An 11,197-nucleotide genomic window follows, 5' to 3' on the forward strand; every position below is an offset into this window, starting at 1 on the left:
AAAAAAATAGTGATAACCCATGGAACAACATTTCTGTCCAATAACCACACCGTTATTGTGGGATTACTTCAAAAGATGGCTGGATTGAGTAAGAATTAAATTTCAATACCTTTTAGGATATTCAACGGCCCTAAATTTGGCTAGCGATAACTTGGGAAGATGAGTCACAATTTATAAAAACAATGGGAAATTAACACACACACTTTTTACCAGCTAGGATGGGGCATAGTGCATCATGTATAAAAGATGGTGGCTGCCACGAAACTAAGGCAATGTGGGTAGCAATTCATGGTACTGAAGCTATGAGCAGAGGCTACTAGCCACAAAGCAACCGGAACACTGATGACTTGAAGTCTTCAACACAGATTTCGTTCGGTTGCTACGTAAGAGATGCTAAAAACATAAACACCGGCAATGAACTGAGCAAGAGCAAGAATTCATAAGAAATATGGGTGACAAGCAAACCAATGAATCGCTGATAACAATTAATGAAAGAACAAGAGTTGTGAACCAAAGAAGAGAAAGAAAAAGAATGAGGACATTAAGTGATCAATGCTACCATGTCTACTGTGGTTTTGTTGGCAAATTTAGTCCAGATGATCTGCAAAAACAAAACCAGGGGAAGATGTTGGAATATTTAGACTGAGGCCAAGAAAAGGAAACAAAGTAGTGAATTCAGTATTGGTCTAACAATCTATCAAGGAATTACCTCAAGCGGTTTTTCTTCGGAGAGAAAAGCCCCATCAATGCCGAAGATTGCGAAACCAGAAGGTGTCTCAAAGAGCAGCTTCAGAAGAGTTTCATCCGCCATAAGAAAATGTCTATAAATGGGGGGACAAGCAAATTAAAACACATGGCGAGACAGTAACTGATTGCTCCCCACCCCTCAGGGCTCAGGCCACAAAATAGCACATAAGGCACTTAAATTAAATAAAATGGACATGCATGCTACATTCCTTATTTGTGGAATACATTCTGAGTTAAAATATATATAACAATTATTAAATCATTTTACCAACCAAGAATAAGAGAAGCATCATGACGATGCTTAAAAACCCCGTTGTAGTTCCTAGTAGTCATTTGGAAACAGTTTCAGCAGCAGCATCAAGCTCCTGAAAAGGGAAGCTGCATCTCCGTCCGCCGACTCCGCCCTCCGTCATGTGTCGTCGAGCTCACCGCCCCCGTCCCCCCTGGCCCAACCTCCCCGGTCCCCACGGGCGGCGATGGTGGTGCTCTGCTCGCCGCGCCCACTCCGGCTCCCCCACCCGAGCAGGACGTGGCCGGCGACACCCTGGAGCCCCTTGCCCCGCTCCCTCCTCTAGTGGCCTCCGACGACCCTCTCGCCTCTCCAGGTCCCCTGGTCGTGGCGGAGCCCGATGTCGTGACCACTCCGGTCACCATGCACCCCCCACGGACAGTGGCGTACGCCTGGCGGCCCCGCTCCACTTTGACGCTGGTGACTGCGTCTCGCCATAGCGCCCGCCTCGACGCGGCCTGTCCGGCGGACTCCCGGCTCCATCCGTCCCTGTGCGTGCTGAGCTCCGGGCTGCGGCCTAGAACCTTGAGTCAGGTGTGGATTCTGTCCTTCCTAGTTCCTCCAGTTGTTCCTTTTCTGCGCTTGAGGCCGTCCCTCGCCAAGGTGGCCACTGACTCGGCCATCATCTTTAGCGGGAAGTTGGTCCCCCCTTAGAGAAAATTGCGGCCATTAGGGCTCGCGAGATCTTAGATGGCAAGGTTGCTGAAACCCGGGCTCGCCTCCTCCGCCAACCCGCGGAACCGAACGCCACTCCCGTTGCTCGGGCTCTACCGATGGCTGATGAGTTGACCCGTGGGCGCACCCGTTCCCGCACTGCTGCACTCCATGCGTAGAGCGCATCTCGTGTCCTGGGGTCAAGCAGCCCCCCAATGGGGTCTAAATGTGGGCCCTTTTCTGGAACATCCGCGGTTTTGGCCATGATGGCCGACGCCACCAACTCATCGAGTACATGCGCGACGAACACATCAACATCATTGCCATCCAGGAAACTATGTGCACTGAGTTCTCCCTCCACGAACTTGATTGTCTTAGTCCTCACCTCTTCACCTGGCATTGGCTCCTTTCTAATGGGACCATGGGGCACTCGGGTGGCATACTTTTAGGGGTAAAGGATGCCACCTTCGAGGTGGGCGGCATGGACCGGGGAGAATTCTTCGTTAGTATGGAGATCTTTGAGCATGCACTCAACTTCAAATGGGATATCGTGATCGTGTATGGACCGGCGGACCACCGCCGCTCCCCGGCCTTCCTTGTTGAGTTACAACAGAAGATCTCCAACTCCCCCCTCCCTGTAGTCATGGGCGGAGACTTTAACCTCATCCGCTCCCCAGATGAGAAGAATAATGACCGGATCAACCTCCCCCGGATGTAGTTGTTCAATGATTGTATTGCGGAACTCGGCCTCCGTGAGCTAGAACGGACGGGTGCCCGGTTCACCTGGACAAACCGGCAAGTAGACCTGATGCAATCCGTCCTGGATAGCGTCCTAGTTCCCCCGGAGTGGGAGCTTAGGTGCCCCTTGGCCTCGCTTCGTGCGATTACCCGGATCGGGTCTGACCATGTCCCTCTCCTTCTCTCCACCGATGACGAGCGCCCCCCATCCTACCTCGCTTCCGGTTTGAGCTCTTCTGGCTCAATCAGGCCGGCTTTCGAGAGGCGGTCGTCGCGAGGTGGATCTCCGCTCGCTCTTCCCCGCACCGCACCATGTCCGCCGTCGACTCGTGGCAGTTCTGTGCCAAGCTCGCCCGCCAATTCATGAAAGGATGGGGCACTAACCTTGTCCATGACCTTTGCCAGCGCAAGAGGGCCCTCCTGTCGGCTATCCAAGCCTTGGACGCCCGCGCCGACACCTTCGAGATCTCCCCGGATGAATGTATGCTGAGATATGATCTAGAAGACCAGCTCTCGACCATCTACATGAATATGCTTACTGAAGGCTTCGCGGTACCCAACGGTGGGTGCTCCGAGGCGACGCCAACACTGCCTACTTTCAGGCGATTGCTAATGGGCGGCGGCGGCGGAACTCCATCCATTGCTTGTGGGATGGGGATACCCCTCTCATCCGCCCCTCGGACACCCACGTCGATGGCTTTTATAAAGCCCTTCTCTCCCCCACCCCTCGGGGTGGGGCTAGCCTGGCTCCCGACACTTGGTCGGCTAACCAGTTTGTCTCGGCCTTGGTAGCCCCCTTCGCCGAAGATGAGGTCTTCACTTCCATTAAGGGGATGAACCCCTCCTTGGCCCCGGGTCCGGATGGCCTGCCAGTGACGTTCTTCAAAACGTTTTGGCAGACCATCAAGCCGGAAGTCATCGCCCTTTTCGAGGAGTTCTACTCGGGGTCCATGGACCTTGGGCGTCTCAACTATGGGATAGGTACCCTCATCCCCAAGATCCCGGGTGCCTCCGATATTCACCAGTTTCGGCCTATCACTGTGATCAATGTGATATTCCGGATCCTGGCCAAAGGGTACGCCAATAGGGTGACCCTTCTTGCTGACTCGGTTACCCACCCCAACCAATCCGCCTTCATTCAAGGACGTTTTATTCTGGATGGGGTGTTGGTCTTCCATGAAGTCTTGCACGAGGTCTGGACCAAACTCCAGCGTGCGGTCTTTCTGAAGCTCGACTTCCACAAAGCATACGACACGGTCCACTGGCCTTTCCTTCGAGAAGTTCTGCTCCGCAAGGGCTTCGAAGACCGGTGGGTGACCCGAGTTATGCAACTCGTCTCTTGCGGTCGGACCGCTGTGAACATTAACGGAGAGATCGGCCCCTACTTCCCCACCCTCTGTGGGGTCCGTCGGGGCGACCCGTTCTCGCCGTTCTTGTTCAACATGGTGGTTGATGCCCTTGCTATTATCCTAGATAAGGCCAAACTGCTGGCTATATTCGAGGCATTGTCCCCCATCTGGTAGGAGGGGAGGGGTCTCCCTCCTGCAATATGCGGACGATACCATAGTAAAGGTGGAGGGCACTGTTCAGGACATCGCTAACCTGAAGTTCCTCCTCCTGTGCTTCCAACAGATGGCGGGGCTCACAATCAACTTCGATAAGAGCGAAGTGGTGATTCTTGGGTACACTCGGCGGAAGCTGAGGATATAGCTGACCGACTGAATTGTCGGCTGGGTTCTTTCCCCATGACCTACTTGGGGATACCCATTAGTGACTCGCGCCTCACCGTTGCCGACCTTCGCCCCACGGTGACCCGGATGCAGCACCGGGTTGAGCCATGGAAAGGGCGGTGGTTGTCGAAGGCCGCTCGTGTGATCCTCATCAACTCCTTGCTTGCCAGCCTTTTTGGTTCCTCATGAGCTTCTATAGCCTTCATGAGACGCTTCATCAGGAGATCGCCAAATACCAACCCAGATTCTTCTGGGCTGGCAAGGGTGATAAGAAGAAATACCATATGGTGAGTTGGCCCGACATTTGCAAACCCAAGGACCAGGGAGGCCTTGGGATCTTGTCCTCTGGGCGCATGAACATTGCTCTCCTGACCCGATGGCTCTGGCACATCGCCAGTGGGGAAGGAGGCCTTTGGCTCACCATCATCCGGAACAAGTACCTTCAGGGCCAACCACTCGCATTCTGTCAGCGGTCTGGTGGTTCCCAGGTCTGGCAGGCTGTGATCCAGCTGCTACCGGTGCTCCGCATCGGCACGTCCATCTCGGTTGGATCCGCATCCTCGACCTTGTTCTGGTTTGACCGGTGGATCGGCGACCTCCCCCTAGCCGCGCGATTTCCGGAGCTCTTTGCCATTGCGGTGGACCCTCGGGTCTCTGTCGAGATGGCCCTTATTGACTTAGGGTGCCTAGCCTTCTGTCGCCCCTTTGGCCCACTTGAGGTGGCCCCATGGGATGCCCTTCTCCAGGTCATCGCCCTTCTCCCGATGGATGTCGAGGGCGCCCCTGACTCCATCTCGTGGTGACTGGAGCCCTCCGGCCTATTTTCCACTAAGTCCCTCTACTCGGCCATCGCCCCCTCATCGGCCCCCGAGCCCTTTAGCGTGATTTGGGACATCCGTCTACCCCTGAAAATCAGGGTCTTCTTATGGCAGTGGATCCGGGGACGCCTCCCGTCTGGGGTTGAAGTCCTTAAGCGCAATGGACCTGGGGATGGGATCTGCCCCCTGTGCGGCACGGTGGAGGATGCTAACCACATCTTCTTCTCTTGCTCCACAGCCCAGTTTCTTTGGTCCTATTTCCATGAGATGGTCGGTGGACAGTGGTGCAACACCAACTTCCCTGACCTACTTGCTGAAATCCACGGCTCCCCCCTCCGCCACCGCCATATTAGATGGTTCTGTGTTGGGGTCCTTTCCTGGACGCTTTGGACCATACGCAATAAGCTTGTCATTCAAAAAGTTCCTCTTCGACGTGCGACTGACGCAATCTTCAAAATGTGTGGTTACTTGTAGCTCTGGCGGCCGCTTAGCAGCCCACAGGACCGGGACGTCATCAATACTCTCCTCGCCGACCTTCGTTCGATGGCCTTCCGCATGGCGCCACCGCTGTCGCCTCCTCCTCCGGAACCCGACTAGTCCCGCTGTTTGGGCTACTGTGTGTGAGAGTTTTTCTATTTTCAGGGCTTGTTGAGTTGTGCCCTCAGCACCAACCCTTGGCTACTTCTTTGTGTGTGAGACTTGTGTGTGTGTGTGTGAACCTTGTTGGATGCTTGGCTTGGGCAGTTTTCTTTATATATAAAGCGGGGCGAAAGCCTTTTTCGGTAAAGGGAAGCTGCAGGCATAATCTAACTAGTACCCCAAAGAAGTAACAAGAGCGCTCTCCATTTCTCCAACACCCCAGAACATGACTCAATTCATATCTTTGGTAAGAACCGGACTGCTGAACTCGATCAACAAGGGTAAGGTAGGGATCTGGGCATTGGCCTTACCTTAGCCGGCGGGAAGGAGGATGAAGGCCCTACGGTGGCGGAAGAGTAAGGGACGAGAAAATCGGGGCAGTCGGCGACGCCGACTACGGTTTCTGGACAAGGGCGGCACAAAACATCGAATGAGGGCGGAACCGAGGGTTTACGACGGTGAGGGCGCCAGCTTCAGCCGGTGGTTGCGACCGCCGAGCAGAAGGTCGTCGCCGCAGTCTATAAGATGATTGGCAATTAGGGTTTGGCGGTTTGGGAACGAACTGGGGACACTTTCGTGGAGCTGCACGTACGCGCACGTATATTTTGCAAAGTTTTAAATAGGTCGCTGGCTAGCGGAAATCCAATTCGGCTCATGTGCATTAAAAATGGTTTTTTACAAATGTTAATATTTTTTGACAAAATAAATGTGTTCATTGTTACACCCAAATGCTACCTGCAAATTTTTAAAAGGAAAGCATAAGCATTTTGACTTGTGCAAAAAACAAACGAAATATGTATTTGACAACTGTGTGGCAGATTGCAAAACGACCTAACCACCTGACTGCCCTTCGATCCTGATCGCTCAATGCATAGGAACCTCGCGACCTCCTCCATCCACGACCTCTGATAATAGTACCGCTGCTTCCCTTCCCCGCCGCGCTCTAGCGGCAACCTCCTCAGGTGCTGCTGCTGCCGTAGGCTGACCGCGTCACACCATGCCATGGTCGTCGCGCATCCTAATCATTCCACCACCGGCAGACTTCCCATGTCCGACTGTGGAGAGGAACAACGCATGCTCCAGTCCTCTTGCGTGATGGCATGCTGCAGTTGAAGGAAATATGCCCTAGAGGCAATAATAAAGTTATTATTTATTTCCTTATATCATGATAAATGTTTATTATTCATGCTAGAATTGTATTAACCGGAAACATAATACATGTGTGAATACATAGACAAACAGAGTGTCACTAGTATGCCTCTACTTGACTAGCTCGTTAATCAAAGATGGTTATGTTTCCTAACCATGGACAAAGAGTTGTTATTTGATTAACGGGATCACATCATTAGGTGAATGATCTGATTGACATGACCCATTCCATTAGCTTAGCACCCGATCGTTTAGTATGTTGCTATTGCTTTCTTCATGACTTATACATCTTCCTATGACTATGAGATTATGCAACTCCCGTTTGCCGGAGGAACACTTTGTGTGCTACCAAACGTCACAACGTAACTGGGTGATTATAAAGGTGCTCTACAGGTGTCTCCAAAGGTACATGTTGGGTTGGCGTATTTCGAGATTAGGATTTGTCACTCCGATTGTCGGAGAGGTATCTCTGGGCCCTCTCGGTAATGCACATCACATAACGCCTTGCAAGCATTGCAACTAATGAGTTAGTTGTGAGATAATGTATTACGGAATGAGTAAAGAGACTTGCCGGTAATGAGATTGAACTAGGTATTGAGATACCGACGATCGAATCTCGGGCAAGTAACATACTGATGACAAAGGGAACAACGTATGTTGTTATGCGGTCTGACCGATAAAGATCTTCTTAGAATATGTAGGAGCCAATATGAGCATCCAGGTTCCGCTATTGGTTATTGACCGGAGACATGTCTCGGTCATGTCTACATTGTTCTCGAACTGTAGGGTCCGCACGCTTAAGGTTTCGATGACAGTTATATTATGAGTTTATGAGTTTTGATGTACCGAAGTTTGTTCGGAGTCCCGGATGTGATCACGGACATGACGAGGAGTCTTGAAATGGTCGAGACATAAAGATTGGTATATTGGAAGCCTATGATTGGATATCGGAAGTGTTCCGGGTGAAATTGGGATTTTACCGGAGTACCGGGAGGTTACCGGAACCCCCCGGGAGGTATATGGGCCTTAGTGGGCCTTAGTGGAAGAGAGGAGAGGTGGCTATAGATGGGCCGCGTGCCCCTCCCCCCTTGGTCCGAATAGGACAAGGAGAGGGGGCCGGCCCCCCTTCCTCCTCTCTCTCCTCTTTTCCCCCCTCCGCGAATCCTGTTCCAACTAGGAAAGGGGGGAGTCCTACTCCCGGAGGGAGTAGGACTCCTCCTGGCGCGCCTCCTCTTGGCCGGCCAGCCACCCCCCCCTTTTGATCCTTTATATACGGAGGCAAGGGGCACTCCTAGAGACACAAGTTGATCCACGTGATCCTATTCTTAGCCGTGTGCGGTGCCCCCTTCCACCATAGTCCTCGATAATATTGTAGCGGTGCTTAGGCGAAGCCCTGCAATAGTAGAACATCAAGATCGTCACCATGCCGTCGTGCTGACGGAACTCTTCCCCGACACTTTACTGGATCGGAGTCCGGGGATCGTCATCGAGCTGAACGTGTGCTAGAACTCGGAGGTGCCGTAGTTTCGGTGCTTGATCGGTCGGGCCGTGGAGACGTACGACTACATCAAACAAGTTAACGCTTCCGTTGTCGATCTACAAGGGTACGTAGATCACACTCTCCCCCTCTCGTTGCTATGCATCACCATGATCTTGCGTGTGCGTAGGAATTTTTTTGAAATTACTACGAAACCCAACAGTGGCATCCGAGCCTAGGTTTTATGTGTTGATGTTACATGCACGAGTAGAACACAAGTGAGTTGTGGGTGATATAAGTCATACTGCTTACCAGCATGTCATACTTTGGTTCGGCGGTATTGTTGGACGAAGCGGCCCGGACCGACATTACGCGTACGCTTACGCGAGACCGGTTCTCCCGACGTGCTTTGCACAAAGGTGGCTAGCGGGTGACAGTTTCTCCAACTTTAGTTGAACCGAGTGTGGCTACGCCCGGTCCTTGCGAAGGTTAAAACAGCACCAACTTGATAAACTATCGTTGTGGTTTTGATGCGTAGGTAAGATTGGTTCTTGCTTAAGCCCGTAGCAGCCACGTAAAACTTGCAACAACAAAGTAGAGGACGTCTAACTTGTTTTTGCAGGGCATGTTGTGATGTGATATGGTCAAGACATGATGCTAAATTTTATTGTATGAGATGATCATGTTTTGTAACCGAGTTATCGGCAACTGGCAGGAGCCATATGGTTGTCGCTTTATTGTATGCAATGCAATCGCGCTATAATGCTTTACTTTATCACTAAGCGGTAGCGATAGTCGTGGAAGCATAAGATTGGCGAGACGACAACGATGCTACGATGGAGATCAAGGTGTCACGCCAGTGACGATGGTGATCATGACGGTGCTTCGAAGATGGAGATCACAAGCACAAGATGATGGTGGCCATATCATATCACTTATATTGATTGCATGTGATGTTTATCTTTTATGCATCTTATCTTGCTTTGATTGACGGTAGCATTATAAGATGATCTCTCACTAATTATCAAGAAGTGTTCTCCCTGAGTATGCACCGTTGCGAAAGTTCTTCGTGCTGAGACACCACGTGATGATCGGGTGTGATAGGCTCTACGTTCAAATACAACGGGTGCAAAACAGTTGCACACGCAAAATACTTAGGTTATACTTGACGAGCCAAGCATATACAGATATGGCCTCGGAACATGGAGACCAAAAGGTCGAGCGTGAATCATATAGCAAATATGATCAACATAGAGATGTTCACCAATGAAACTACTCCATCTCACGTGATGATCGGACATGGTTTAGTTGATTTGGATCACGTAATCACTTAGAGGATTAGAGGGATGTCTATCTAAGTGGGAGTTCTTAAGTAATATGATTAATTGAACTTAAATTTATCATGAACTTAGTCCTGGTAGTATTTTGCAAATTATGTTGTAGATCAATAGCTCGCGTTGTTGCTTCCTGTGTTTATTTTGATATATTCCTAGAGAAAATTGTGTTGAAAGATGTTAGTAGCAATGATGCGGGTTGGATCCGTGATCTGAGGTTTATCCTCATTGCTGCACAGAAGAATTATGTCCTTGATGCACCGCTAGGTGATGGGCCTATTGCAGGAGCAGATGCAGATGTTATGAACGTTTGGCTAGCTCAATATGATGACTACTTGATAGTTTAGTGCACCATGCTTAATGGCTTAGAATCGGGACTTCAAAGACGTTTTGAACGTCATGGAGCATATGAGATGTTCCAGGAGTTGAAGTTAATATTTCAAGCAAATACCCGAGTTGAGAGATATAAAGTCTCCAACAAGTTCTATAGCTAAAAGATGGAGGAGAATCGCTCAACTAGTGAGCATGTGCTCAGATTGTCTGAGTACTACAATCGCTTGAATCAAGTGGGAGTTAATCTTCCAGATAAGATAGTGATTGACAGAATTCTCTAGTCACCATCACCAAGTTAGTAGAACTTCGTGATGAACTATGATATGCAAGGGATAACGGAAACGATTCCCAAGCTCTTCGTAATGCGGAAATTGACGAAGGTAGAAATAGAGAAAAACATCAAGTGTTGATGGTAGACAAGACCACTAGTTTCAAGAAAAGGGAAGAGGGAAGAAGGGGAACTTCAAGAAGAACAGCAAGCAAGTTGCTGCTCAAGTGAAGAAGCCCAAGTCTGGTCCTAAGCCTGAGACTAAGTGTTTCTACTGCAAAGGGACTGGTCACTGGAAGCGGAACTACCCCAAGTGATTGGCAGATAAGAAGGATGGCAAAGTGAACATAAGTATATTTGATATACATGCTATTGATGTGTACTTTACTAGTGTTTATAGCAACCCCTCAGTATTTGATACTAGTTCAGTTGCTAAGATTAGTAACTCGAAACGGGAGTTGCAGAATAAACAGAGACTAGTTAAGGGTGAAGTGATGATGTGTGTTGGAAGTGGTTCCAAGATTGATATGATCATCATCGCAGACTCCCTATACTTTCGAGATTAGTGTTGAACCTAAATAAGTGTTATTTGGTGTTTGCGTTGAGCATGAATATGATTTGATCATGTTTATTGCAATACGGTTATTCATTTAAGTTAGAGAACAATTGTTGTTCTGTTTACATGAATAAAACCTTCTATGGTCATACACACCAACGAAAATGGTTTGTTGGATCTCGATTGTAGTGATACACATATTCATAATATTGAAGCCAAAAGATGCAAAGTTAATAATGATAGTGCAACTTATTTGTAGCACTGCCGTTTAGGTCATATTGGTGTAAAGCGCATGAAGAAACTCCATGCTGATGGGATTTTGGAATCACTTGATTATGAATCACTTGATGCTTGCGAACCATGCCTCATGGGCAAGATGACTAAGACTTCGTTCTCCGGAGCGAGCAACTGACTTATTGGAAATAATACATACTGATGTATGCGGTCCGATGAGTGTTAAAGCTC

Source organism: Triticum dicoccoides, chromosome 7A, assembly GCF_002162155.2.
Source record: "Triticum dicoccoides isolate Atlit2015 ecotype Zavitan chromosome 7A, WEW_v2.0, whole genome shotgun sequence".
Classification (NCBI taxonomy): Eukaryota; Viridiplantae; Streptophyta; class Magnoliopsida; order Poales; family Poaceae; genus Triticum; species Triticum dicoccoides.